The following is a 27,644-nucleotide window of genomic DNA, read 5'->3' on the forward strand; positions in this document are numbered from 1 at the left end:
TGTGTGTGTTTGTGAATAAAACATGTAATCATCTATCCACCTGTCTGTCTACCCATGTTAGTGAAAAGATCTTTAAAGGAAAATAATATGTATTCTATGTGGATAAAATGATGCTTTTTACATGTTAATAGTTTCTGAGTGACTGAATACTGAAGTGACTAATAAAGTTTTGATGGGTGGTGGCCCTTTGATTTTAAGAGTATGTTATAGGAGTAAGAGTTTCTTTTTTTTTTTTTTTTTTTTTTTGAGGAGGGGAGGTGCCAGGAATTGAACCCAGGAGTACTTAACCACTTAGCCACATTTCCAGCCCTTTTAATTTTTTTTTTTTTTTTTTTTTTTTAAGACAGGGTCTCTCTCAGTTGCTGAAGGTGGCTTTGAACTTGGGATCTTCCTGTCTCAGCCTCCTGAGCTGCTGGGATTATAGGCATGCCACCTCACCCAGCCAGGGTAAGGTTTTTAACATCGCTCCTAGATTTTGAAGAATGAATAATGATGTCCTGGACCTGCTGGCGGGACAGGTAGGTAAAGGGTTCCCCCAGGAAGAGGACACAAACCCTTCCAGCTGCCCTCCCACCCCAAGATACCAATGGGAGAAGTGAGGACAGCAATTCAAAAAGCATTGCCCACAAATCTACAAGGTAGCAAACCTATAAGGAGTTTAAAGAGAGCAATATCCTTATTGATCAGAATCTTTATTTTGAGGTAATTAGTTATAAATGTGATGAGTTCTAAGTGTTGGCTTGGAATGCCTGTGAACCAGAGGCACCCATGCTGTGCTCTGTGGGAAGCAGAGATGTGGACTTGAACAGAAATAGTCCTTTACTTCCAGGCTGAACTGCAGCAAGAGCAGAGAACCCTCATGCATAATTTACAGTCCCAACACCAGCAACTCCTGCATTGCAGTGTTTTTACCAGGTGCCAAATTACCCCAGAAGAAACTATTTATACCAGTGGGAGGAGTGAGAAAGCTAGAGAAGTGGAACATAAGTAATTATAGAGGGGCAGATTGATCACTTCCTAAACTGCCAGTCATGTGCTTTCATATTTGAAGGAAAAAAAGGACAATAAGAAATTTAAGCTGGCTTTGTCCTCATGGTTCAGGCAATATCATAGATCTAACCAGACACTAAAAACTGAACAAAGGGGCTGGGGCCAGGGCTCAGTGGCAGAGCGCTTGCCTGGTGCATGTGAGGCACTGGATTTCATCCTCAGGACCACATAAAAATAAAATAAAGATATTGTGTCCATCTACAACTAAAAAAAAAAATATATATATATATATATATTTTTTTTAAACTGAATGAAGAGGTAACAAAAACTCAAGAAAAGTCCCCACAATCCATGTGTGTGATCCTGATCTAGACTTAATTTTTTTAAAATTTTCTGTCTGGGAAGTCTCATTACTTTATTTTTAACCTATTAAAAAAAGTCTTAAATGTGAGTTCAAGAGTCCTGCACACTTTTCTCTTGTAGAGGACAGATAACAGCGTTCTGATTTTGGGGAGAGAGCATCATCCAGTGGCTAGGGGAGGGGATCTCAATACAAAATTTGGGTTTGCTCCCAAAGGTTATGACCTTTAGCAATTCACAGGATGCCAGATTTTCTGTCTTTTGTACCACCTTGGGACATACACACAGATTTCAGGTGTGGGCAGAAAATTTCCATAAAAAGAAGAGGTAAAATGGGATATTCAAAGTCCTAAAGCTTTATTTCATCTCTTTTGTAGGCTTAATCTTTACATAGACTGCAAATATATCATTATAGTTTATTTCTTTTATATGAGGGAAAAAATACAGAAGGAAAAAAACAGATAGCTGTGAGTTAAGGAAGAATCCATGTAAAAACTAACAGGCCCCCCGGTGCCGTGGCACCCTCCTGTAATCCCATCAACCAGGTGGGTTTAGGCTGGAGTTCCAGGCAGGACTCAGCAAGATCCTCTCTGAAAATACAAAATTAAAATAGCTGGGGATGTGGCTCAGTAGTAAAGCATCTTGGGTTCAAATTCAATCTCCAGTAAATTAACAGACAAACAAAAATAGTCAAATGTTGTCAGTCCACAAGAAACTGAATCTGGTTGGATGTCATCATCTTCACTGGGAACCATTGAGAAAGTTATTTTAAAAATTTTTGACTTAATTTTCTTTCCTATTAAAGGTTAATAATGAGTTATGTTAAATCTTTGCTACTTGGCAAATTATTAAAATTGAATATTTCCTAAGCTGGAAAAAGGATTTCTGTTTGGTTGACAAAAAATGAATTTATGAAATATTATCCTTAAATACAACTAATTTAAGACCTAAATAATTATTTGAATTGCTTTGGAAACTATTCAGAAGTCAAAAAGGTATTTTATCTTGATACATTCTAAAAGCTACTTTTTATGAAATTGAAAGAATTCAGACACTTATTTCACTAGCTTGAAATAGCACACTTTGTAACAGATGATGCTTTCTTGAGTCTGTTGCCTGTGTCTCTTCACTGTAAGTTACATCTTTTTTTTTTTTTCATTTTGTAAATTGAAATCAGACAAATAGAAAACTGGGAGAAAATATATTAAGTGGAAAAGAAAAGAAAATAAGTGTAGCTTTCAGGGCCAAAAGATAAACCATCTGGAAAAACTTGTGGATCTCCTGGTTATTTAATCAGTTATTGATTTAACAGTGTAATTCATGCTCTTGGGTACTGTTGAAGACCCCAAATTAAATTAGAGCCGGATCTTGTCCTCTAGGAATTGAGAATTTAAAACAGAAAACATGACATATACTTAGAAAGCTATCAAAGTCTACCAGACTGTAACCTCTTGAGGTTCAGGATGTTTGTTTTGCTCACTGCAGTAGCCCAACAAGTGCCAGACACAAGGTAGGTGCTCCATAAATACTCGTTGGTGGAATGAATAATACAAAGGCGGATAGTATTCAGCCATATGAGAATTGCAAATAAATAAATAAATAGTAAAATTGGTAATAGAAGGGACAGGTAATTGCCAGCATCACTGAAATTATATTTTTAACTTGCAGATAATTACGCTGATAATCAAGCCATAAACAGAATCTCCTGGGCATTGCTATTATTTTTCAAGTCCATCAACTTCTCTGCCATCCTCTTGGTAAAACATCATGAACATTTCTTAATATACTGGGCTTCAGTGGCATAAGGAAGTCAGGCTAGCAGAGTGTTTGCTGGCTCAAATATGTAAGATCCTTTAAGGTGGCAGAATCATTAAATGTGTACTCCTAGCCCATTAACCCCCTGCTTCTTGTCTTGGAGGGAAACTTAGAAGAAAAAAACATTAAATAAATAATGCTAGAGGTGTTCTGCATATATGACAATTGTGAAGGTAGGACATGAATGACTGAAATTTGGGGAACATAGGGAAGGAAGGCAAAATTGTCTTTGTCCCACCAAAATAATATGTAACTTAGTTCACATTCTGAAAACCCCTGAATTGTTTATCAGCAGCTTTCTGGATACTTGATTAGACATACATACTGTCTGTCTTTGGGATGTTTTCTTTTTTCTTTTCTTTTTTTTTTTTTTTTTTTTTTTTTTTTTTTTTTTTGGTGGTACTGGGTATAGAATCTAGGGTTGCTCTACCACCAAGCTATATCCCCAGCCCTTTTTTTATCTTTTATTTTGAGATAAAGTCTTACTAAGTTGCCCAGACTGGCTATGACCTTGATAATACTCATGTCTCAGCCTCCAGAGTAGCCATGATTACAGGTGTGCAGCACCATGCCTGTTTCTGGGGCTGTTTACTCAGGGGTCTTCTTTACTAGAAGTACCACATGAGAAATGGTGCCGGTGCCTGCTAAAGGTTTCATGAAATCTGTAGCAAAATGAGAAGACTATGAGCAATGTACTACTTGTTTATAAAGCTAAACTGACTTACTTTACAGGGCTTTTGAAAATTTAAATTAAAAAATTTTTTAAAGTGAGATCAAAACATTTTCAAGGCTAGAATATCGATCCTTTTATTCTTTTTATGATGGAAGCTATAGATAGCTTTTCTTTCACAGTTCTAAACAAAGTTGATAACCCTCTGTGGATCTCTTTAAAAAGCATTTTACTAGTTTCTGAGTTTTAGAGGAATGTGTGTTAGTCAGCTTTGCATCACTGTGATCAAAACACCTGACAAGAGGAAAAAAATCCATGGTTGGCTACTCCATTGCTCTGGGCCTGAGGTGAGGCAGAACATCGTGTAGAAGAGCCACTGTTCAACTCATGGCAGCCAGGAAGCTCAGAGAAAGGAAGGGGCAGTAGAGAAGATAACCCTCCTAGGGGCATGCTCCCAGTGACCTGCTTCCTCCAGCTAGGTTCCCCCTCCTAGGACTTCATTCAGCCATGAATGTATTAATCCACTGATGGGATCAGAGCCTTCCTGATTCAATCACTTCCCTAAAGTCCCTCCTCTACACACATGAGGTTTTGAGGGACATACAGATCCAATTCAGAATGGCATGATAGTTACAAATAGCATTACAGTATCATCACAGAGTACTAGGAATTATTCCTTAACACACATTATTGCGTCTTCAAATAAGCTTATGCTAAATATTCAAAGTGCATGTCTATATTATTTAATATACCAGACTACTTACTATGTATTGAGAAATATAGGCCCTCCCATAATTAAATAGAAAACTATTGTTTCTTTAAACATTTATTTGTTTTTACCAAAATTTCATCATTTTTGGAAAAAGAGATTAAGTATCATTGATAACAGTGTTATTAACACTATCAATATTAAGCAAATATTTACTGATGTAGTTTAATTTAATCCTGTTTTTTTCTTTGACCAGAAATAATTTATTTTTGTTACTCAGAATATTAAGGAAATAAACTAGAGCAAAAATTTACAAGGTCACTGATTTTATTGGTCTATAAATGAGGTGTATAAATTTTATAAAGTTTAGAAAACAAATATAAACCTAGTGATTACCAAGATAAAAATTTTTTGTTGTAGAATCTTCCATATCTTTTTTTATGAACAATAAATATTTTACAACAAAAAAGAGATTACATTGTACTTGGTGTTTTATAACCTGATTTTTCAACTTAACAAGTTGTAAATCTCCTTCTATGACATTAAACATTTTCCTACATAATTTTAAAATGTCTTCAGATTGTGGTATTCTATAATGTACTCTCATCTGTTTAATTACTTTATTGTTATTAGATACTGTTGATGCCTTTTTAAAAATTTTAATGTTGAAATGAACATCTTTGTCAAGTTAAAACTTTATTTACTTTTTTAAAATTTTGGTACTGGGGATTGAACCACTGAGCTACATCCCCAGCCCAGCCATTTTTATTTTCTATATGAGACAGGGTCTCACTAAGCTGCTTAGGGCCTTGCTAAGATGCTGAGGCTGGCCTCAAACTTTCAATCTTCTTGTCTCAGTCTCCTGAATCTCTGGAATTGTAGGTGTGTGCCACCATGCTGGGTTTATTTACATTCTTACATTCTTATTTACAACAATTTGGTAGGAATTTCTGGGTAAAGTATATACAAATTGATAAAACTTGATACATTGTATGATTTAATATAAAAATGAATGTATTTGTTATTTGCGTATGTATTTTTTGCGGGGATGGAGGGGACAAGGGATGGAATTTAGGGGCACTCAACCACTGAGCCACATCCCCGGCCCGATTTTGTATTTTTATTTAGAGACAAGAGTCTCACTCAATTGCTTAGCACCTTGCTTTTGCTGAGGCTGGCTTTGAACTCTTGATCCTCCTGTCTCAGCCTCCTGAGCCCCTGGGATTACGGGCATATGCCACTGCGCTTGGCTGCATTTATTTCATTTCCAAAAAATTCGTCACTGCTGATATGAGACATCTTAGATGAAATCATCAAACTTTGGATAAAGGGATCCTACACATCATCTAGTCCCAAAACTTCATTCTAGAAGTTATCTTGAGATATATTATTGACTTTTCTAAATAAATAAGACATATTCATAATAATAATAATAATAATAATAATAATAATAATGAAAATATAAAATCCACAGTAAATCATGTATTATCCATCAACCCAAAACAATTACTATTAGCTTTTTGGTATACATCTTTGTCATCTTTTACTTATGTATTTGTACTTTATGTGATTTAGCTAGAAAGATAGCATCCAAAATTTTATACTATTATTATTTTTTTTCGAGAGAATTTTTTAATATTAATTTTTTATTTTTCGGTGGACACAACATCTTTATTTTATTTTTATGTGGTACTGAGGATTGAACCCAAAGCCCAGTGCATGCCAGGCGAACATGCTACCGCTTGAGTCACATCCCCAGCCCTTTTATACTATTATATTCTCATATGTAATTGACATCTTTTAATGTCAATAAATACTGACCTATATCATAATTTGTAATAGCTACACAGTCACTGTAATTTGTTTAACCAACTCTCAACTCATAGATGTTAGAATTCTTTGGTTTTTAACCACCAATGTTAGGTTTGGGGATTAATATTTTAATGGCTCTGAGAATTCTTACAGTAAAGAAACTTGGTAATTTTGATTAATTTAGGGTTTCCTAACTATTTTCTGGTCATGGAAGCCGCCCTTCTTTAGTTAACTAATATTTTTCTAGTGTAACCTAGGAGAGACTTTGGAAAAGGGTATTCTATTTTCTGTTTTGTTCAAAACTACTAAGTACCTACATGTCACTTTTCTATAAACTCTGAAAAAAAATCCTGAGAATTATTTAGAAGAAATATGAATTTTAGACATTCTAGAGAATACATCTTTGATATAAATTGTCAAATTAACTTCCAGAGTAAGTAGTGTTTTGGTTTGAATTTTGTGGGACCACCGGAAGGTTTTTGTTTTAAATGATTTTTTAAAAACATTTTTGTTGTTGTTGTAGATGGACGCAATACTTTTTTCATTTATTTTTATGTGGTGCTGACGATTGAACCCAGCACCTCACATTTGCAAGGCAAGCGCTCTACCACTTAGCCACAACCCCAGCCCTTTTATATCATTAGAACAAAAGGGACATATGAACAGAGAAAGGAGAATTTGAGATCCAGGTTTTGGCTCATCAGTGGATTGATTGAGGGGTGGGGTGCAGAGTCCTGAATTCCCATGGGGAAATAATAGACCAAGGAGGCAAGAGTCAGAGGGAGAGAGAGTGGAAAGTATTAGAAATTAAGGAGGAGGGTTATAAAGACTCTTTAGCAATGTGTGAAATAATTAAAAGAAAATGTTTGGTAGAATATATTGGTAGAAAGAGGATATGAAATCCTATTCATAAAACTAACCAGAAAAAAAAATAGAGGAAAAATATAATAATTGTGTTTTAGATTGGGTTCCTTTTTTCTCTCTCTCTTCTCTAATTACCGTTTTCATTTTTATTTTAAAAATATTTTATGAAATGGAAAAGAAAAGAAATACTAAAGGATCAGACGAAATTAGGAGAAGAGAGGCTTATGGAGGAGGAGGAAGATAGTGGTGGAGTCGAACAAAGGCAACAAATAGATTAAAGTGAACAGGATAGAAGAGAGAACATTCAATTTGGCCTGGAGGAGATCATTAATGGCTCAAGTGCTGTCAAGTGGACAAAAGCCAGTCTGCAGTGGGGTCAGATGAGAGAACCGGAGAAGAATAATTTTTTTAGGACCTAGGATCATAATAATTCACTTAGAGGCCCCTCCCCCCGCCCCCAGCCACTTTTACTTTAGTTCTGGTTTTATCATGTTGGGATTTTGCCTATATCATTTTTTTTCCAGGAGCCGATAAATGAAAACCTTTTTTTAAAAAAAAAAAAAAAAGAAATCCTATGAGTAAGTTTCTCTGCCCTTATTTTTGAACTGAAAAATAAAGAAATGGTAAATTCTCTTTCTGAGCCTTTCTATGTACTAGAAATGCTATCATATAGAAATCTTAATAATATGCCCTGTGCATGCTGTTTAAAAACAGAAGAACTTGGTCGCCCAAGGTCATTTCAGATGCCTTTTTTCTTAGTGATTTGTGTATATTTAAAAGACAAATTATTATGAAAGGATATGAAATATAGGTTTAAGAAACTCAAAGAACAAAGCGCATTCTTTGCTCTTTGAATTTCTTAAAATTAAGTTCTTAAGACTCCTGCTGCTTACCTTCAAACAAGCCACCTTGAAACTACTCTATGAAACCCGGTTAAAGGACGAACTAAAGAGTTTCACTTATTTAAAAAAAAAAAAAGGCGCACAGGAGAGAGAACATTCAAGTCTTCTAGTATCCATACTTATTAGCTAAATTGAATGCCTGCAGTGGGTCTCAGGGGAGCACACAGTGGCAGCCTCTTCCCATTACAGCTCAGCCAGAAGCATTTATTCCCTTGTAATTAAGGCCAAGGGTGCAACCGGGGATGTGAATGGAAGCAATTATGTGGATCATTCTGCTCCTTCAACATTTCTCAAGAGTTTGTGTATTTGTGATCTTTGAAGTCCCTGTATATTTCCGGGCGGTTATACTTGGTGTCATAGTCCATCCTTGGAGCATAACAAGAGCCAATACTGTTGTTGGTGTTTTAGTCGTGCCATGGTAATCCATCCTTTCCAGATCCCATGAGGGTGAAGTATTAAGTCCTAGGTCTCCAGAAGCAAACGCTGAGATGGAGTTCAAAGGCAAGGGTGGCACCAGGAGATAAAAGTAACGGAGTAGTAGAAATAGGAACGGGAAAGGACTCAGTCAAAGCAAAGAGTCTCTGTCAGGTCCAAGTGCTTCAGGAGGTAGCTTCAGCCTGGCCACACAGGGCAACTCTGGGGTGTGGGCCAGGAAAGGAACAGGGCTTCCATTCCTCTGCACAGTCGGTGGCTGACATCCTTCATGGTGGCAAGGAAGGTTGTTATGGGCCAGGCTATCTGGGCAATGACCAGGCGACTTCATTTTACTCTGAGATTCCATGTCATATGAGAAATGCTTCTCCCATGGGAACCTCCACCTCTGTACCTTTCAATAGTTGCTTAGCGTAGCATGTTTGGCAACACAAAATGGCAATTCTTATACAACATATCTTGTCAGAGATTGATTATGTAGACATTAGTAACCATTCTTTAATTTCTATTATGAAAAGTCCCATGGGAAATACTGAATGTACACAGAATGAAAATATGATGGACATTGCATTGTTTTGCTAATGGCTTAATTCAGCTTCTATAAACCCACTTGCTTGCTTGCAGCTATGGCAAACCAGGTGCGGTTTTTGCCTTTAAATACCTTGAAACGCTCAGGCTTGGGATGTTCCTTGCAGAGATAGTTATGAGTCCTATAGGGAGCAGTTGCTGGCTGGCTAAATAAAGACTCTTCAATTCAGACAAAATGGACTTGGTGTATTTTCCGAACAGTCTGCCCCATAACAGGTGGGTGTGTTTGGGTGTGTGTGTGTGTGCATAATCTGCAAAAGGAGAGCAACAGGTTGTGCACCAAGAGGAGTAGAACAGGTAGATACTATTATCTCCATGTAACAGTAAAGGCCACAGAGTCTTGCCCAAGACCTCAAAGCTCAGGGGAATAGCTGGGATTTGGAAACTTGCAGTTTGATTCTAAAAGCCATGTGCTTCACTACCCTCCTATCTTTACAGCATGCTATGGCATTATCAATACATTTTCTACAGTTTTCACAATAGACTGCTTAACAAACTATTTTGATTTTATTAGGTTTCTTAAAATTTTGAAAGTATGTCTGGGATGAAATCCATTAATGCTATGTTGCACTATGTTTCAGACAAGCAACCCCCAACAAAGGTAAATCAAATATTTAAAACTAGACCACTGGAGTACCTGGAAGAACATATACTCCCAAACCACTCTAACTAATGAAATCTGCCCAGCCCTTATAGAATTGTGTAAAATGTGGTTTTGTGGGTCTTTCTAAATAAGAGGTATATCTGGACAGAGTAGCACACCCATGTGATCCCAGAAACTAGGGAGGCCAAGGCAGGAGGATCACAAGTTTTGAGGCCAGCCTGGATGACTTAGTGAGATTTTAAGTCAAAATAGAAAATAAAAAGGGCTGGGGATGTAGCTCCATGTGCTAGAGCGCTCCTAGATTCAATCTCCTACTGAAAAAAAAAAAAAAAATGGAGGGCAGGAGTTTGTGCATGGTGAGGGCCTAGGTAAGTGGTGCCCTTTAGGTTTTCAGAATGGCTATGTGACAATGCAAATAAGCAAGAGAGATATAAGTAGTAATATAACCTGCATCAAGAGAATCCCATAGATCCTTGCTGGCCCAGAAAAGATGATACCAGGGAGAACAGGGGGGCTAAATAAAGTAAGAGCATTTTAAGAGGAAGACTTGAGAAATGCAGAGGTTTTCTTCCTATGTGTTCCAGTGAAAGGGGGAAATGCTCCTTTTTTTGCATGTGGAGGGTGATGCTCTGTGGATACACTAAACCCTAATTGTTGTGTGCATCCTGATTGTCAAGTAGGGAAGAGTGGAAGAGGGACAGGCTTGAATGCTATAAAAGATTTTCAGATTCTAGATCATGGTAACTGACATTTGTATAGTAGTTACCAAAGGAGAGGCACTGCTAGAAGTGTTTTACAGATATTAACCTCTTAAAATCTCTTAATAATCCAATAAGGTAGATGTTCTTATTTACAAACAAGGAAACAGAGGCACAGAGATTAAATAACATGGTCAGGATCACACAGCCAGTTAGCTGAAGAGCTGTGATGTGAGCGCAAGTTATCTGCTTTTAGATTCTATACTCTTACCCATTTTTGCCCTGGACCATCAGGAATAATGCTGATAATGTTGCTAATCCTTATTTGTAGTTTATTTCTGAATGCTTTGCTATTTTTGAGACAGATCCCTATCCAAATCTTGGTCAAAGCTAAACTCTAGAAAAATACTTGCGTTCTGACAGCAAGAAACACTCATGAAATGGTCTTAAAGTTGATATGAAGTTATGCATGTTAGGAAAATTTAGATTAAGAAGTGGCAGCCAGGCAGAGGAACTCTTTGTTCTCTATAAAAATGATGGTACTCCCTGCCCATGGGAAGCTGGAACTGGCAGCATTTATATTACTAAGTCACTCTCAATACTCAGCTGCTTGCTAAGAATTAAATTGCTGGAACTAGATCTAATAAGCCTCAGGTTACCATGGTTTGGATGAGGTGAGCACATTAGTGTGATATATTTAGTCTCTAGAAACAGTTAAATGTAAGATTAGCTTTATTACCAAAAAGATAATACATGCTGACATTACTCATGGTTACTCACTTCATGTCCCCAAGTAAACAATCGCACACCAATTTAGTCTATTGAGTCAAGCTGACCTCCCATCCTGTTTATGGTTTGTGGACAGGAGTGACTCATACAGGTCCCCGCCAGAGGCATGATTGCCTCTGCTGCCCTCTAGAGGCCCATCAGGTCAAGACCGCTCATCTGTGAGTGTCACCTTTACTTTCCCTTTTAAATCTCCAACTGATTCTGTTTGTCAAAAAGAGATGAGGCCAAAACACTCTGAAGTTCCAAAACCAATGATACATTTTAATTAAAATTCCAAGCCAGACCACTTATAATTACTATGTACTCAAGGAAAATGAAAAGCTTGTACCCTGTATTTCTCACATCATATCTCAGCCACTAAATAGAAATGTCAAGGTTGTCTTAAAACTATAAATAGGGCTAACACTCAAAGCATTTACCACATGCCGGGTATTTATTCTAAGTATATCACATTTATTAACCTGTTTAATCTACCCAATAGTCCTGAAAGGTGGGTAGTATGATCATCTCTATATTATAAATTCTGTAGTAGAAGCAGGAATTGCCAAGGACTTATCACAGTTCATGAGTGGCAGAGCTGAATTTGAATACAGGTATGTCTGGTTGCATAGACTAGGCTTAGTATCAGTCCACTGTACAGCCTCTTTTGTAGCTATTAAGGTATGCATTACAAATTTAATTTTTAGGTAGAGATTTTGCTAAAAATCTTTAATATTGATCTGAGGAAACAATTGGCCCAGACACTTGAAAAATGTCAACAATATATAATAGACAAAGAGAAAGGATAGGAGAAGGAAGATGAAGTAGGGGAGGAAGAGAAAAATAGAATTATTCTAGAGCTATGACAACTAAACATAATTTGTTTCCCATGATTGTATCCTAATTTAAAAAAACAAAGCTATACACAGCACTGGATATTTGGGGATTTGAATTTGGATTATATATTGGATAATAATGTTAAATTTCTCAAGTATGCTCCTTTTATGATGGTCTAGAAGAGAATGAGTTATGTCCTTGTTATTAAGAGATCCTTGATGATGTATTTAGGGGTAAAATGTCATGATATCAACAAATATCCATGAAAAAATCCAGGAAAAATATTAGAAATATTTGTGAGAAATCCAAAAGAGAAAGCAAATGTGGAAAAAATGGAGAAACTGGGTAAAGGAGTATATGATGTTCACAATACTATTTTTAAAGCTTTTTTCTAGGTTCGAAATTTTTAGAGGTAAAAAAGGGAGGAAAAATAAGCTTTATCTCAAAATGAGAATCAGACATAAATATAGACAATGGATCTGCCTGGACCACTCTGGGTGAAGATAAACCAGAGAAGCATGTTGGGATCCATAGGCAAACTTTGAAATCTGTGGACATGTACTCTGTGTGGGTGTGTGAAATGTTAAAGCTTATTTATTAGTGTCTTTCCATTTGTACTGGGTACTACATGCATCAGTATATACTTTTAAGTATTCAAGTTTTCAACCAATAGAAAATAAACAATGCAAGTTGTAAAGCCTTTTATCAAGTTTAGAAAGGTCTCATTTTAGTCTTGGAATTATTCCATTTTTGTTATCAGTAAAGAAGGCATATTTAGGAGTCTGTCATTCCTATTTATTCAGCACATGTATTTTGTTCTAGGTACTGGTATAGATGATGGGATACAGCAGTGAACAAACAAGATGCCTGGATTCACAGTGCTTACCTTCTGGTGAAAAAGAGAGAGGCAATAAACATGGTAGCCCAGAGAAGTGTTAAAGAGTGATCATTGCCAAGACAAAGCAGAACAACAGAGCAGGAAAGTGGGACATTGAACAGGTAGTTGCAAAGCAAAGGCTTTGCCATTTTAAATAGGAATTTCCCAGGGTTTCATTCAAACATGACACTTGGAAGGAAAGTGGAAGAGAATAGTAGAGAAAGACCCTAAGGTGAGCGCATGCCTGGATGATGGTTGGAACAGAGTAAGAGAGGAGAGAGTAGAAAACATGAAATCAGGATGGAATTAGAGGATGAATTCATAGAGGTCACAATGAAAGCTTTCATTTAAATGTTGAATACAATAGGGTATCATTGGATGATTTTGAGCAGAGGAATGATGATCAAAATTAATATAAAATAATAAATCTCATAGGGAGACATATGTGGGATCAGCCTCTCCCATTGGGAGGCTGTTGCAACAATCCAAGCAAAAAGTGATGGTGACTCAGTGCTGGACAGTACAGTTGGGATTGGAGGGATGCGATGGGATTCTGGGCAAGTTGAGATGGGAGAGCCAAGTGAGAGGATTTACCAATGAGTCAGAGATGAGTTTGGGAGAAAGAAACTGTCCAGGGAGACTTGAAAGTTTTCTCCTGGGTACCTGGAAAGATAAAGTTGCCATCTACTGGGATGGGAAAGACCAGGTAGGGCATATTTTGAGGGAGAAGATCAAGAGTTGAGTTTTGAACATTCTGAGTTGGAGATGCCCATTAGAAATCCAGAAGGAGTTACCTGTCATAAAAGTAGTTTATGCAGAAGTCTGGAGAATGGAGAGCAGTGGGGGCAAGAGAGTTATAACTGGTCCTAATTGGTGTATAGATGGTATTTAAAACCATGAGTCTTGATCGGTTGATGAAATGGTGAACATGGTAGAGGAGAAGATTTTTAAGGACCATGACCTTGCAATTATTCTGTTTTGCATGTTTATACTTGTTATGGTTCTCATTTTGTTTAGAAAATTATTACGCTGCTCAAAATAAAAGGGAAAATTGACAATTATCTAAATTACTGAAGATAGCCAATCAAATAATTAAATTTGCAAAGTATATTAATTTTCCTCAATTATCTGGTTTCATTTTCTACAATTGCCTGCATTATTCAGTACTAGGACAGCTATATGTTGAGATGTTTTATCGTACTGTTATTTAATCAATAATACATTAATCTTTGGGACAGTAAAGTGCAAAAATTCTTTCAAGTGATTTTCTATAGGGAGTAATCCTCTTCTGTGTTTACTTTCTGAATTAAAATCAGATGTTTTGTTGGACTATGACAGTTCTTTCCCCTTTTTTCTTATGTTTATGACTTTGACAGGTCTCTTTTGGTGAGGGAGTAAAATGGCTTTTTAAAGTTACGCCCAAGCAGAGCTCATGTTAATGAAGGACCAAAAGAGGAGAAAATGCTGTCTGTGAACAAAGATATTTAAATATACTTGTTTTATCTAATAAAAACAACTGGTGAAGATAAGGAGTTCACTGAACTGCAAATAAGCCCATGTAGTAAATGCATTTTATCAGTAATATTTGAATTTTAATGTCAGAGCCATTATAACACTCTTCCCTTAGTTAATTGAGTAAATAAATATGGGCAAGCTCAGAAGCTTTCTTTCCCCACAATGAATTGTATAACCATGGTGGATAGTCTAGATAAGATAGACATGTGATGAGATTTATTCATAAAGAAAAACCCACCAGGCACTATGGCACATGCCTGTTAACCCAGTAGTTCGGGAGGATCGAAAGTTCAAAGCCAGCCTCGTCAATTTGGCAAGGCCCTAAGCAACTCAGTGAGACCCTGTCTCTAAATAAAATAAAAAATAGGGCTGGGGATGTGGCTCAGTGGTTAAGTGCCCCTGGGTTCAATCCCCAGTAATCTCCCCAACAGAAAAATAAATAAATAAAAAAGAAAGAAAGAAAGAACAACCCAATTTAACCCAACATTTAAAATAAGGGAGAGGATGGACTCATACATTAGAAAATATAGAGGTAGATCAGGTTTCTGGGTGTGTTGATCAAGAATTTAGTTGTCTTTGTTTATTTATTTATTTTTCATTCCTCTCTTCTCTACCATCCAAATTGCTGTCTTCAATTGAAAGCTGGCTTTTTTTTTTTTTTTTTTTTTTGCAGGTCTAGAGAGGCTGCCAAAAGTAGTTGGGCTATTTGCTTTCTTGAAAATGCCCAAGGAGAAGGAATGCCCTCCTTCAATTATCAGGCAAGTGATCTGGGCTCAGTGCCAATTCTTGTGGCCAATAGAATGCCATGCCATGTGTTGACAGTCTTAAGGCCTCAGTCCATGGGATCAAGTCAGAAGGATTCCCTTGTTGCTTACGTCTTTGGAGATGTCAGTGGGGTCAGTGCCCTTTGACGCACACACTGTAGCACAGTGAGGGTGAACTGGTGAGTTGTTGACATAATCATCATGGATGCCTCATGGGGCCAGAGTCAGCCAGATGATCCAAACTTAACACTTACGCCACTTGGATTTGTTGTTGAGACTCAGTCTCCAAATATTTTATTTATCTCAGGGCCTCTCTCCATTGGGTGGTAACAGAAACCCAACAGTATCTACGTAAGAAAAAAATTTGAATTCAAACCCAGGAGACATGGGCAAGATGAAAAATTTTACTTATCTTGTTATTAACTGATATAAACAGTTTTAACACTTTAGTGCATCTAGACAGGATGTCTTTTTTTTCCTGTTACCAGAACAGATCTCAAACAACATACACATAAATACCATTTTCAAATTAGCACTTCTCTATTGCATATGCTGTTTGAACAATTATATGATAGAAGTTTATTTGAAATCCATCATATGGATCACCATTACAAAAGAGATGTCATATTTAGGTTCCAGTTTATTGGGAGGTTTTCAATTAAAGTTGATGAATTAAACATGTGATTATTACATCTTCCTCTTAAAAGCATACTAAAATGAAAGTAAAGATGTTTTAAAGGCAGAAATCTTCAAGGACAGAGAGAGCATGGGAGAAGATGCCAGTAACAAAATGTTGGCAGCTGAGAAGGCAATGGACAAGCATCAGACCATGAAAATCAGATGAAACTCAGAAGCAATCTGATTTGAGCCTCTGAACCACAAAAGGCCTCAGGAACCAACAGCACAAGGTGTCTATGATCATGAAAGTATAAATGGGACCCGAAACAGAATTGTGGGTGAATGTTACGGTTTGGATCTGAGGTGTCCTCCAAAAACTCACATGTGGGACAATGCAAGAAGATTCAGAGGAGAAATGATTGGGTTGTAAGAATCTTAACCCAATCAGTGAATTAATCTCCTGATAGGGATTAATTAACTGAAGTGGTAGGGAGTGTTTGGAAGAGGTGGGAATTGGGGCATGGCATATATTTTGTATCTTGAGAGTGGAGACTCTATCTCTGCTTCTTAATTACATGATGTGAGCTGCTTCCCCCTGCCACATGCTCCGCCATGATGTTCAGCCTCATCTCAAGCCCCAAGGAATAGAGCTGGCCTTCTATGGACCAGCCTTCAAACAAACTCTTCCTCCTCTGTAATTGTTCTTGTCCCATCCTTCAGTCACAGCAGTGAAAAAGCTGACTAAAACAGTGAGGGTGTTAGAGAATCAGTTGAGCCCCAGGTAAGTATCCTCATGCTATTTAGGTGGCACTTGCTCCCCTTCTCCATCTCTCACACCATAATATAAAGAAAGGAGATTTACTTTCAGGAGACATGAACCAGAGAGTCTCTGGACTGGCACAACAGAAGGAGCAACCTCCTAAAAAACAGGGTGATCAGATAAAAGCCTACATAATAAGAGAGGAGAAAACTGGTTTCATTCTCTTACCAGACTCCTTAAATGATAAAAGTTAGGAAAGAGGCTTGAAATTCCTTCTCTGACTAGTCCAGGAGCATAGACTTGAAAGTACTGAAGGCAAAGGATCCAGTATTAAAAGGCCACGATAAATCATCTGAGAATGAAGTCCTTTCATCTTGAAGACTCACACCCTTAAAGCTTCCAATCAACTCTTTAGTTCTCTATCTAAAAATCTAAGAAGAAAACCATACATTTGAGAGAAGGCTTTAACAGAAAAGACAGAGACCAAACAATAGAAAAAGACATTTACAGAAAACAGAGATCATAAAGAACATTTTGAGGAAAAACTAGCCTCAAAAATATAAAAAATCGTTATATCTATGAAACAAGAACATGATGCTATAAAAAAAGAATACTCTGAGAATATAAAAGAACCCTTTAAATTTAAAATATGATTGCAAAAATGAAAAGGAAAAAAGGAGGGAGATAAAATAGTGGACATTTCTAATAATGTAGGATAACTTAACAAAGCTAGAAAGAATTTTAAAAACTTAAGAGGATTAGTTCAAGAATGCACATATTCAAATAATATGAGCTCAATAAGGAGAAAATGGGTCAACAGAAGAGGTAGAAATCATCAGATAAATAAATTATGAAATTTCATTAGTGACAATGAGCCCACCATGAACTTAGCATAATGGATGAAAAGAGACACCCATTATTATCTCCATAAAATTTTGAAATATGAGAGATAAAGAGAAGATAACAAAGCCTATGCAGAGAATGGAAATAGACACTAAGCCACATGCATATAATATCAGAATGACATTTGAGTTAATAGTAACACTGGAAGTTACAAGACAATGAAATCACATCTTCAAGGTTCTAACAGCAAATAATTTCCAACCTGGAATTTTATATTCTGTAAAATTACTATTCAGATTAAAGATATTTTCTGACATGCAAGTTCTCAAAAATTATTCTAGGACTTCAGTTATGCAGTAGACTTACAGAGCACCTGTGCAGATCAGACCAGTCAGATGAAACTGGGAATCTTTCTGGTCTTTCCTTTTCATGGGGAAGATTTGTACTTTTAGAGAACACTTTTTTTGGTTGAGTTTGTGATGAGCTTTTAGAAAACAACCAAATTAAAGAATAAAATAATAACTAGGAAAACAAAATATTATTCAAAACAATAAATAGAATCATTGTATATTACCGTCCATACCTTTTTGACTCTAAGATATCATCAACTATAAGATGCACCAATATGTTATGCACCACTACAAAAGAAAAAATCTCTTTAAATGATGACACAATGACTTAATGTTAGTCCACATAAATCAGTTACATTTGTCTATTGTTGCTTTGAAATATCTTCCATCTTTCCTCCTGTCTTCATTGCCTGTGACAGAGAATCCTTTCCACACTCTTATTAGCCAACATAACCTAGTTTCATCTACTCATGGGTATCTTTATTCTTAGATTTCATAAAGCACTTGGTTATGCTTTGCAAGTAAATATTCAATTGCTGTCATTCTTCCAGTGACAAATATTTATGTTACTAATAACAAATTTATGCTCCTTTTTTTCTTTTTGTCTTTCTATGTACACAATAACTTTCACAATTTCATTTCTTCCTGGAGATACTTTATGTGGCAGTTAAACTCAGTATGCTAGTGCCAACCGTGTATATGCTCAATGAGTCATGACATTATTAGTCATGACATTATTAGCTTTGTGCAAACTTATATATATGCAATTGCAACTATATTACAAAGGCTCTCTGGCTAACTGATTTATTTCTGTTACTATGGAATGCTAATTCGTTGTTTAAAAAATTGCACATTATTTGTTATATAAAGTCTTTAAATTCATCATGGGCCAAGTTACTATTACTATATATATATATATATATATACACACACACACACACATACATACATATACACACACACACACATACCATTTTCAGAGTTCTTAAAATATGGGAAAATATCTTAGAATCAACTTAATAAAATGCTTATCTATGATTAGGATGAGCATAGTAACAATACTACAAATACTGAATATGAACTAACAAACGGTAAGATGTAACCATATTAGGTGAATATGAGAGTGCTAACATATAAATATATTTTACACACACACATATGATAGTAATGAATACAGAAAATACATATATATGATGCATACAAAAGTAATATATGAAAGTATCCATATATATTAGATGGTGATGAATGCAGTAATGGTGAAACAAAGCTAACTTCTTAATTTCTAAGGTATAAAAGCAGTTTTTGAGCCTTAATCTTGAAAACTTATTCTATACAAGTAAACGTTATTGGAAGATCATATTAACATAAAATAAGTAGCAGAAAGAATCAAGAGGTTACCTCTGGAGGATCGCTCTTGGGTCAGGGAACTTTTATTTTTTAAGAAGTCTTTGAATTATTTGAAACTTTAAGCTATGTGTAAATAAGTTGAGTATGTATGACATTTAACTTTGAAATAAACCAGTGGCAACCCAAGAATGGCTAACAAAATTTTCTGTCCTTGACGATCTATATTGGAGCTTACAAGTCGTGTTTGACATTTAAAAAACCTCAGTAATAATTTTCTAACGACAGACCCGCTTGCTGCATGTGGTGTGACCTAAGGACATTGCAGATATATTACTCTTTATGGAGTTATGCTGAAGAGAGATATCTCCTGTTTTGTTTTTGAAAGTGAATTATTTTGTTTTGGTTCAAATCTAACCCTACCTAAAATATGTAGAAATGAAAAACTCTAAGTATCTTATTAGTGAAGCCATTTATAGCTAAAACAATTCCATCTCTTTTTATGTCAGTTGTTATGACTAGTTGGCCATCTAGCCCCAGGGAGTTCTCTTCCCAGGAGTGCACATAAGCCTTTCTTTCCTATAACTCACTGGTGGTGTCTCCTTCCTCTGCTCACATCTCTGTAAGCTGATGGATCACATTTCTTAGTTAAGAATCAGTATCTCCCATTTTTAAAAATTAATTGGAACCCTGCCAATTAATAAGATCAGGGCAACATGTTTTAATGGGAAAACTACAGGACCAAGAGTCAGGAGACTCAATTGCTGTCCTGGTTGGGCCATTTTAGAGTCTTACCTCTTTAGTTTCCCACTTGTTAATGGAAATGTTTACATAGAAGTACTTCACCATTATAATAGTGTATGATTCTGAGTAATGCACTTATTTAAATGCTTTAATACAAGATAAATCACAGTGTGAACTAACATGGCTTTTTGATAAAGGTCTGGATCTCAGTTTGTACAATTATTTGACAAATAAGAACTTAAAGAAAGAACAACATTGACTTAAGTTACCAGCAAAGAACACATCAGGGTAAAGAGCCCAGGAAATATTTTAAAATAAAAAACATTATTAATGTTGCATTCTACGCTGGCAACTTAGGTAATGTGACATTCTAGAGATAAATCTTCCTTAACTAGTTACAACACGGTTGTGAGCAAATGGGGCATATATTTTCTAAACATTGCTTCTAAGCAAATTACCTACTTTAAATATTAATCCATTCAGTTTTATCCCACTACGACTATCACCCCTGCTGCTTTATGCATCCTGGGATATTGCCAGCCAGGGCAGAAGCTGACTTTGCAAAATCAAATGAATACCTTGAAAACATAAGTCATCTATACTCAGTTAATTAAAAAATTAAAAACTATCCTAAAAAACAATATCACACTCTAACATAAAAATGCTCAGAAAGTATACATTATGCACATGGAAGAAAAAATGTCTTCAATTTAGTTGCTGCATTGAATGAAAACAATAATAAACACTGATTTTAACAATGAGAGTTGTGTCAAACCCAAGCAGGCTACTGTGTGCTCACTTCAACATTGGTCTGTCCAGGCAGGAAGGTCTCTGTGCTGCTAGGGAGAGCTGACCTATAGTTAGAGGACAGTTGGCTTTTCCTTTCTCAGATCTGCCACCTCAGGCAAATGCCATGCCATAAAGGCAAACACTGATTTATTTCTGTTACTATGGAATGTTAATTCTTTGTTTTAAAAAATTGCACATTATTTGTTATATAAAGTCCTTAAATTCATCATGGGCCAAGTTACTATCTCAATGATTTCCAACTTCTGACATATATTAGAACTGAGAATTTTTTTATTTTTCACATTTGTGTACCTGGACCTGTCCCTTGTTATTTTGTTCAGTTCATTTATAATCTCTTTCTATATTTTTAAAATATTTTTTAGTTGTTAATGAACCTTTATTTATTTATTTATTTATATGTGGTGCTAAGAAACAAACTCAGTGCCTCACACATGCTAGGTAAGCGCTCTACCACTGAGCCACAACTCCAACCTCTAATCTATATATTTTTGAAAATTACACTAAATGCTATTTCAAATATCAACCGATGGTTGAAAAAGATTACTCTGTATGATAACTGAACCCTTCGATGAGAAATTTCTGACATGACCAATTTATCCTAAATTGTACTGGAATTCCAGGACACTACTTTAGATCTGTCCTCTGGAGGGAAATGGTAGCAACTAGTTCTGTTGTCTCAACACACCATGGTCTACTTGTTTTGACAAGATTTCATTATTTCAAAGAAAATAATTACTTGTTTTCTTCTTTCATTATCTTCACTCTTTTTCCTTTTTAGGAGTTTTTTTAGATTATTTATTCTATATTTCTTAAAGTCTGGAGAGCAGGGCGGTCTCTAAGTCTTTGGAATCAACACATAGAAAGAAAAAAAGGTAAAAAATGATATGACCACTTTTAAATTTCTCCTTTCCCCTTCTGTCTTTCCCATGCTTGTACATAGGCTCAATCCCCAAGTATGGGAACAGTTTTCAACTTTTGTCTGTTTTTGATCTTTCTGGATCCCCTCAACTCCTTCACTCCCTGGCTCTTGTCTAGTAGTAGGAAAAAGAAAAATAAAAAAAATCCAAGGAAATGAAAGTTGCCACTGGTGTTCTTCTCCTTTACCCTCCGTCTAATTTTGTTTTCTATTACTCAAGACAAAAGATGATAGGGTTAGAAGTGGTAGGGGTGGGGACAAAGGAGCAAAAATTGGAAATTTTTGACATACCTTGATCGTAGGAAATTAATTTCTTAACAAGATCTTCTCCCCAGTGGATCTTGGTGAATTGCATTTTTGGGGGCATGTATTGGAGGCCACCAGATCACACTGGTTCCATATGCAATGAGGCAGGGCTCGGCGACTTTAAAACAAGGCCAGGCTGACTTGGTACCTGTTGCTTTCATGGTGGAGCTCCTCAGAGGGGTTCTCCACGACCTTCTGATTGGCAACCTGCACGTCCTCTTTCCCCGTTCACTTCTGGGCATGGACAAAGCCCTGGTCTCCGAGGCCCAAACCGCCTTCAGAGGTTTTAGAAACCAAAGTCTTTCTTGGGCCAGATTTTTCCCCATCTTTTCCTAGATATATTCTTTAATTCACACACACATGCACATACTTTCCTTTCCAATGAACATGATGAAGGGGAGAGGAAAGAAAGGTGAAGGATCCAAGAGAACAGACAGATCCTGCCTTTTATCTCAAGTCTCTTTGCTTCTATGGTTCATGGGACTTTGGTTTTGGAGTCTCAGCCCAATTTTAACGTTCGAGCTGCCTATTACTGGTAGAAAAGGGGGGCAAAAAAGAGCCGCTTCCCTGTCTCTTTGCCTTCATCTGCTGTTCACGTGGAAGTGTGTGCGGCTGACCCAAGCCTCGCTGACATGTCAGCGTGCAGCCGCAGGACGAGGGGTGTTTGATTTATAAATGGAATGTATAATAGGCACGATGCCTTCTGAGCCGAACGTTCATGGAAAATCACATGCCGCTCACATGAGGGACCAAGATCTTTTTTTATTATTTTAATGAATTGAGTTTTTTCAGTGCACCAGGGAGATAAGAAGATACCTGCCAATAACCCTCTGATTGCGTCCTCAGCCAATTGGTGGGCTTGAACATGGGCACTCCTCTAGTCAATTGAGTTTGTGTGTTAAGTCAAGGTTTAGCTTTGGATTTGAAGCTCTCGCTCAAACAAAGCCTCAGACGCTCCGACAGTGGAAACCATCACATAATTCTCCTCTTTGTTTCTTTAAAGAGCACGGGGTTGGTTAAAAAAAAAATCCATTTTGGGAAGACTGGGTCTGAAGATAATGATAGTGAAGATGAGAAAAGACAGCGGGTTGTAAGTTCTGGCCTAAGTTGGGAAATGGGAGGGGGAACAAAAAAAGGTTGAAAAGGTAATAAACTACAGCAAGGCCAACAGATCAACCAACATGAGACAAACCAACAGGTAACAAGGGGCCTCTGGAGCTTCTGAAGAATTGAGATCAGTAGGAAAGCGTTTTGAATGAGAAATAAAATGCTCCTTCCTGTCAGAGAGGAAGGGAGGTGTATGGTGCTTGAGAAATGGGGAAAAAATGCAATTAAAAACCAGATATGAATAAAGATCAGGTGAGAGAGGATGTCACCCCGTGGCCTTTGGAACTGTGTTTCTGCTGCATCCCCAGATTATTTTTTTTCCTGGAACAAAAGGAACAATGTTGTGGGAAAATGGGTGCCAGATACTTTAGGAAAATGAGACACAGTGAAGCGGATAAAGGAGACAAAGACAATTGCAGTCATATGCAGTAAACTGAAGGCAGCTGAGGCCTGAGACAAAAGGTGACAATTCGGAGCCAGCAAGATGACTGAAGCATGGGAAGGAAGGAGGGAAGATGATTCACAATAATGTTTGAAAGACATTGGCCTGAATATTTATCAGGGTGTCGTGTTCACTGCTTGGCCTTGGGGGCCTGCCTTTGTTCAGTGAACCATTTCCCAGTTTTAAGGCAATAAACAGGAAAAGAGCTTGAAAGATGGCCACGGATGCTTGGTACATAGTGTTTGAGAGCGAACCTGAGATAAGACTTTGGCTCTGAGTGATGGATTGAAGGCATTGTCACTGAGGAGGATCATCTCCCTCCAGAAACGGACTCCAAGAGGAAATGCATGATTCAAATGCTATGAAAGAATTCCTTGTCATGGGACGAAAGTTTCCACCACATCCTCTTTTGGGGTAATTTCACTTAACACTTAATTCATTCCGGATAGAGACAAGAATAAAGAAGGAAAATCAATGGTAGAATAGCTGACCATTATAAACCCATAAGTAACTCTCCTTTGGGGACATGAGCTTGTATTTGTATCTGTGTTCTTTCATAAAAGTAAGCATATCAGAGGCCATTTTCAGTGAGATATATGGTCCATCATCTCAGGATTTTTTCCCCAGAAAATAGGACCTGAAGGTTCATTTGTAGAAAAAGAATTATCAGTATCCTTTAAGATGCCTTTCTCAAAGTGTTAGGGACGTGCCCCCCCAAATATTATATCATTAATCCTCCTTTATAGAGCACTGTGACTCTGTCTGCAAGAAATTTCCCTTCTATTATTTGTTTTCAACAATAAAATGAAATTTTCCCAAGCCAGTCAAGGACCTTCTTATATAACTAGTAAGTGGGTGTTTTATTCTGGCAATAAAAACCACTCAGAACTGTGCCATTGCTGTTCAAGCATTTATTAGTAAAATTCTGCCCCAAGTGAAAAACAAGAGAACCTGGATACAAATGAAAAAAATCCAAAAGTTAGTTCCCTGCGGAATCGAGACTCTGCCAAATGGCACACAAAAAGACACCGAAGAGTGAAAAAGCAAACTTGGAAAACAGAATTGTCTGAGGTATCAGCGAGCCCCAGAGTAGTCTCATGGTATTTGTGTGCAGTTAGTGGAAAATGAATGCCCCTGCTAATCTTCTAGAGCACTCTATCAGGGAGTCAATGCACCAGCACTAGCTGTAGGAATGGAAAAGAAATTCAGGTCCCCCCCACCTCAGCTCAGTACATAAGCTTACATAGTTTCTCACCAAGGGGTTTGCAGGGGGCACCTGCATCACCAGCAGACATGGGGATTAATAGAAGACGGACCGTGGAGAGGACAGTACCCAGCAAAAACATTTGTTGGAAATGAAATGTATGTTCTGAATCTCAATACATCCAAAGGGGTTGTTATCATTATATGTCTTCTGCAGAGGGGCAGTAGTAAAATAGTTTGGAAAAGCTGAAGTTTCTCTCCTCTCATATTGATAAGCAAGTATATATACCTAGGTCAACTGAGATAGAGCATGGTGGTTCTACCTGCTAAGTTCAGTTGGTACAAGGAAGTTACTTATCAGTCCTCCCAAATTAGTGATGCGTATCATTAGGATGTCTCATTATATGTGAAAAGTTACCAGTATTTCCTGAAAAGAAAAATCAGCTCAGGGACATTTACTTCAGATAGAATTTCAGGGTTTAAATGTAGGGAAGCAGTTATTAATTACACATTATATCTGCATAGCATTTTATAATCTTCAAGTTTAGCTTTTAGTATGCAATCATTCATTTAATAATTAAACAATTATTTGCCTTGACTAAAAAAGATGTGAGGATAAGGTCTATGTCTTATTTGGCTTCGAACTGTTTTTGCCTAATATTTAGCAGAGTGCATAGTAGATATGTGATTAGCATTTGTTGAATAATTGAAAATATTTATTCTTTCCAAAATGGGTTTAAGTGACTCTTTAATAATTCACTTGGTTTCTACGATTTCTAGTTTCTCTCATTGAAAATAAGATGTTTGGACTAGATTTGCACACACTGGCCAGATAGCAAAACAACTCTGGAGCTTTTTAAGTGAACATGCGCCCAGTTTCCCTCCCTATGTGTACAATCATATTCTCCAGTTGTGGGTCCAACATAACCAAGTTTGAGAAGCAGTGCAGTGAATGAATTCTGGAGCCCTTTCTGCCTTTAAGATTCTCTGAAATTGAAAGGTCCTATAATGCTTTTTTTAAAATTTAATTGATTTTATTTTTCTAAGTACATGACAGTGAAATGCATTACAATTCTTATTACACATATAAAGAAAAATTTTTCATATCTTTGTATATAACCTATAATGCTTTTATGTGCTCATTTATTATTAATTCCTTGCAGGCAGTAAGTGAAGAGAAATAGTTTTTCACGTTTCTATTAGAAACAAAGATAAGGCATCTTTGAAATTATCATATAAAAATAAAAAGTAAAGAAGAAACACCATCTTTGCAATGGGGTTCTCGTACACTTTTCAGAAGAAAGCTATGACTGTCACTGCAATCTCATGTACTGATGTGGTGTGTTGGCAATGTTTCATCTCATTATCTTGTTGTTTTTTCCACAGTGACATCCTCCCCATTGTATGTGTGTGTGTGTGTTTCTGAGACTCAAACCTTCAGAACAGAAAAGAGAGGATCACTCTTGACAGTCTGGTCCTTATAGGATTTTGCATTGTGGGTCAACTAGCTAATTGTAATTTATAAAGTTCTGGTTTTCAATCTTACCACTATAAAGTTGATCCAGATACTTTCTTTCTATGGTCATTCGGTAGATGGGTGACATCTGTCTTTAAATAAGCAAATTTGGAGTCACGTTAAATTGTTTTCACCCCAGGGACAGGGCTCAGTCTTCTGCACGGTTCTGAGAGTTCAATGCAAGATTCAAAAAACGACATGGTAAAGCCACATGGAATAGAAATAACATAATGAAGATTTTTTAAAGTCTGAAATTGAAACTGCTGTTTCTCTGATAGTTTTTCTTTCATTTTTGAAGGAATATGGTGTGACTGCTTTGAATTTAAGGCCACATTAAATAAACAATAAAGACTAGAAAGGAGCCACAGCAAGGAAGACAGGAAATTTGGATTCTATATACCTGATAACAAAGTCAGGTAAGAGTGTTTTTGGGGAAAAGTTAAAGTTTTGGAGGGCAACCCCAGAAGAATTTAATTGGAATTTGTCTTAGACAATTGTGTGTGTGTGTGTATGTGTTTGTTGTGTATAAGAGTTTTTGTGTGTGTTTGGGATAGAGGTAAGCTGAGGAGAGGTGGGGGGCCGGGAATAAGTCTTTTCTAGTTCCCAGATAGCTTCAAAAGAGGAGGAATGGGCTACAAAATCATTTTAGCTAAATTGACCCAAGAAAATTTCTTAGGCAGCACTATAGCAATTGAACTAAGCTTTTGCCTCTTCACTCCCTGGAGCTGTGGCTTTAACTGAGAAGCCATCTCGAAGTCATGGATTGTGACTTTGGAGCATTTCTGAGTACTGAAATTGGGAGAGGCAATCACAATGGACAAGAGAAATGACGCTTCTTGTAGTTCACTCAGAACAGTTTTGGAGAAGAAACTCAGGATCATGAAACAATTTTGGTGTGTGTGTGTGTGTGTGTGTGTGTGTGTGTGTGTGTGTGTGTGTTAATAGAGACCAGACCAAAGTCAGGGTCTCACGAATGCTATGCAGGTGCTTTACCACTGAGCTACCTCTCCAGTCCATGAAACAACTTTTGAGTTGTAATTAATACACACTCGATCCTAATAGTATAAAAACCTCTATATCTGTATGTACAAAGATATGGAGAAGATTTAGACTAGTATAAAAATTTTCAGATTTCTCTTTTTTTTGTGAAGAAGTAAAAAAATTAAATGCCTTATGAACAACATATAGGAGAATTAATTCATTCAACAACTATTGATTGAGAAGCTATGTTCTCTAGGCACCCTCTTAGGCTCTGGGAAGAGAGCTGTGGAAAGGCTTCCTTGTTCCCATTTATCTGTCTGAATGGTAACATCAGGTTTTTTTCTTGTTTTTTTTTCCCTCCACAGTGAGCCCTGAGACTTGACCAAAAGAGCCTTGAAGAATGGAGGTCTGAAGAAATGCAGCCTGACTGATATATCTATACCCCACTTCCTGCTCAATTCCTTGAAGTGTATAAAAGTTGGGTCTAAATGAATTTAAG

At 36.8% G+C, this 27,644-nt stretch overlaps 1 long non-coding RNA gene across 3 annotated transcripts; it reads left to right on the plus strand.

Moving 5' to 3' along the window:
* The first annotated feature begins 282 nt into the window (after nucleotides 1-282).
* On the plus strand, nucleotides 283-27,644 carry LOC308651038. Of its 3 annotated transcripts, none has more exons than XR_014022467.1 (4): nucleotides 283-518; nucleotides 15,115-15,199; nucleotides 26,463-26,580; nucleotides 27,511-27,644. It is a non-coding gene; the product is annotated as an uncharacterized lncRNA (long non-coding RNA). The 3 variants fall into 3 exon arrangements; XR_014022468.1 differs by lacking the exon at nucleotides 283-518 and adding an exon at nucleotides 3,021-3,107; XR_014022469.1 differs by lacking the exon at nucleotides 283-518 and adding an exon at nucleotides 11,719-11,826.

Source organism: Spermophilus citellus (genome assembly GCF_964194105.1).
Source record: "Spermophilus citellus genome assembly, chromosome: 6".
Lineage (NCBI taxonomy): Eukaryota > Metazoa > Chordata > Mammalia > Rodentia > Sciuridae > Spermophilus > Spermophilus citellus.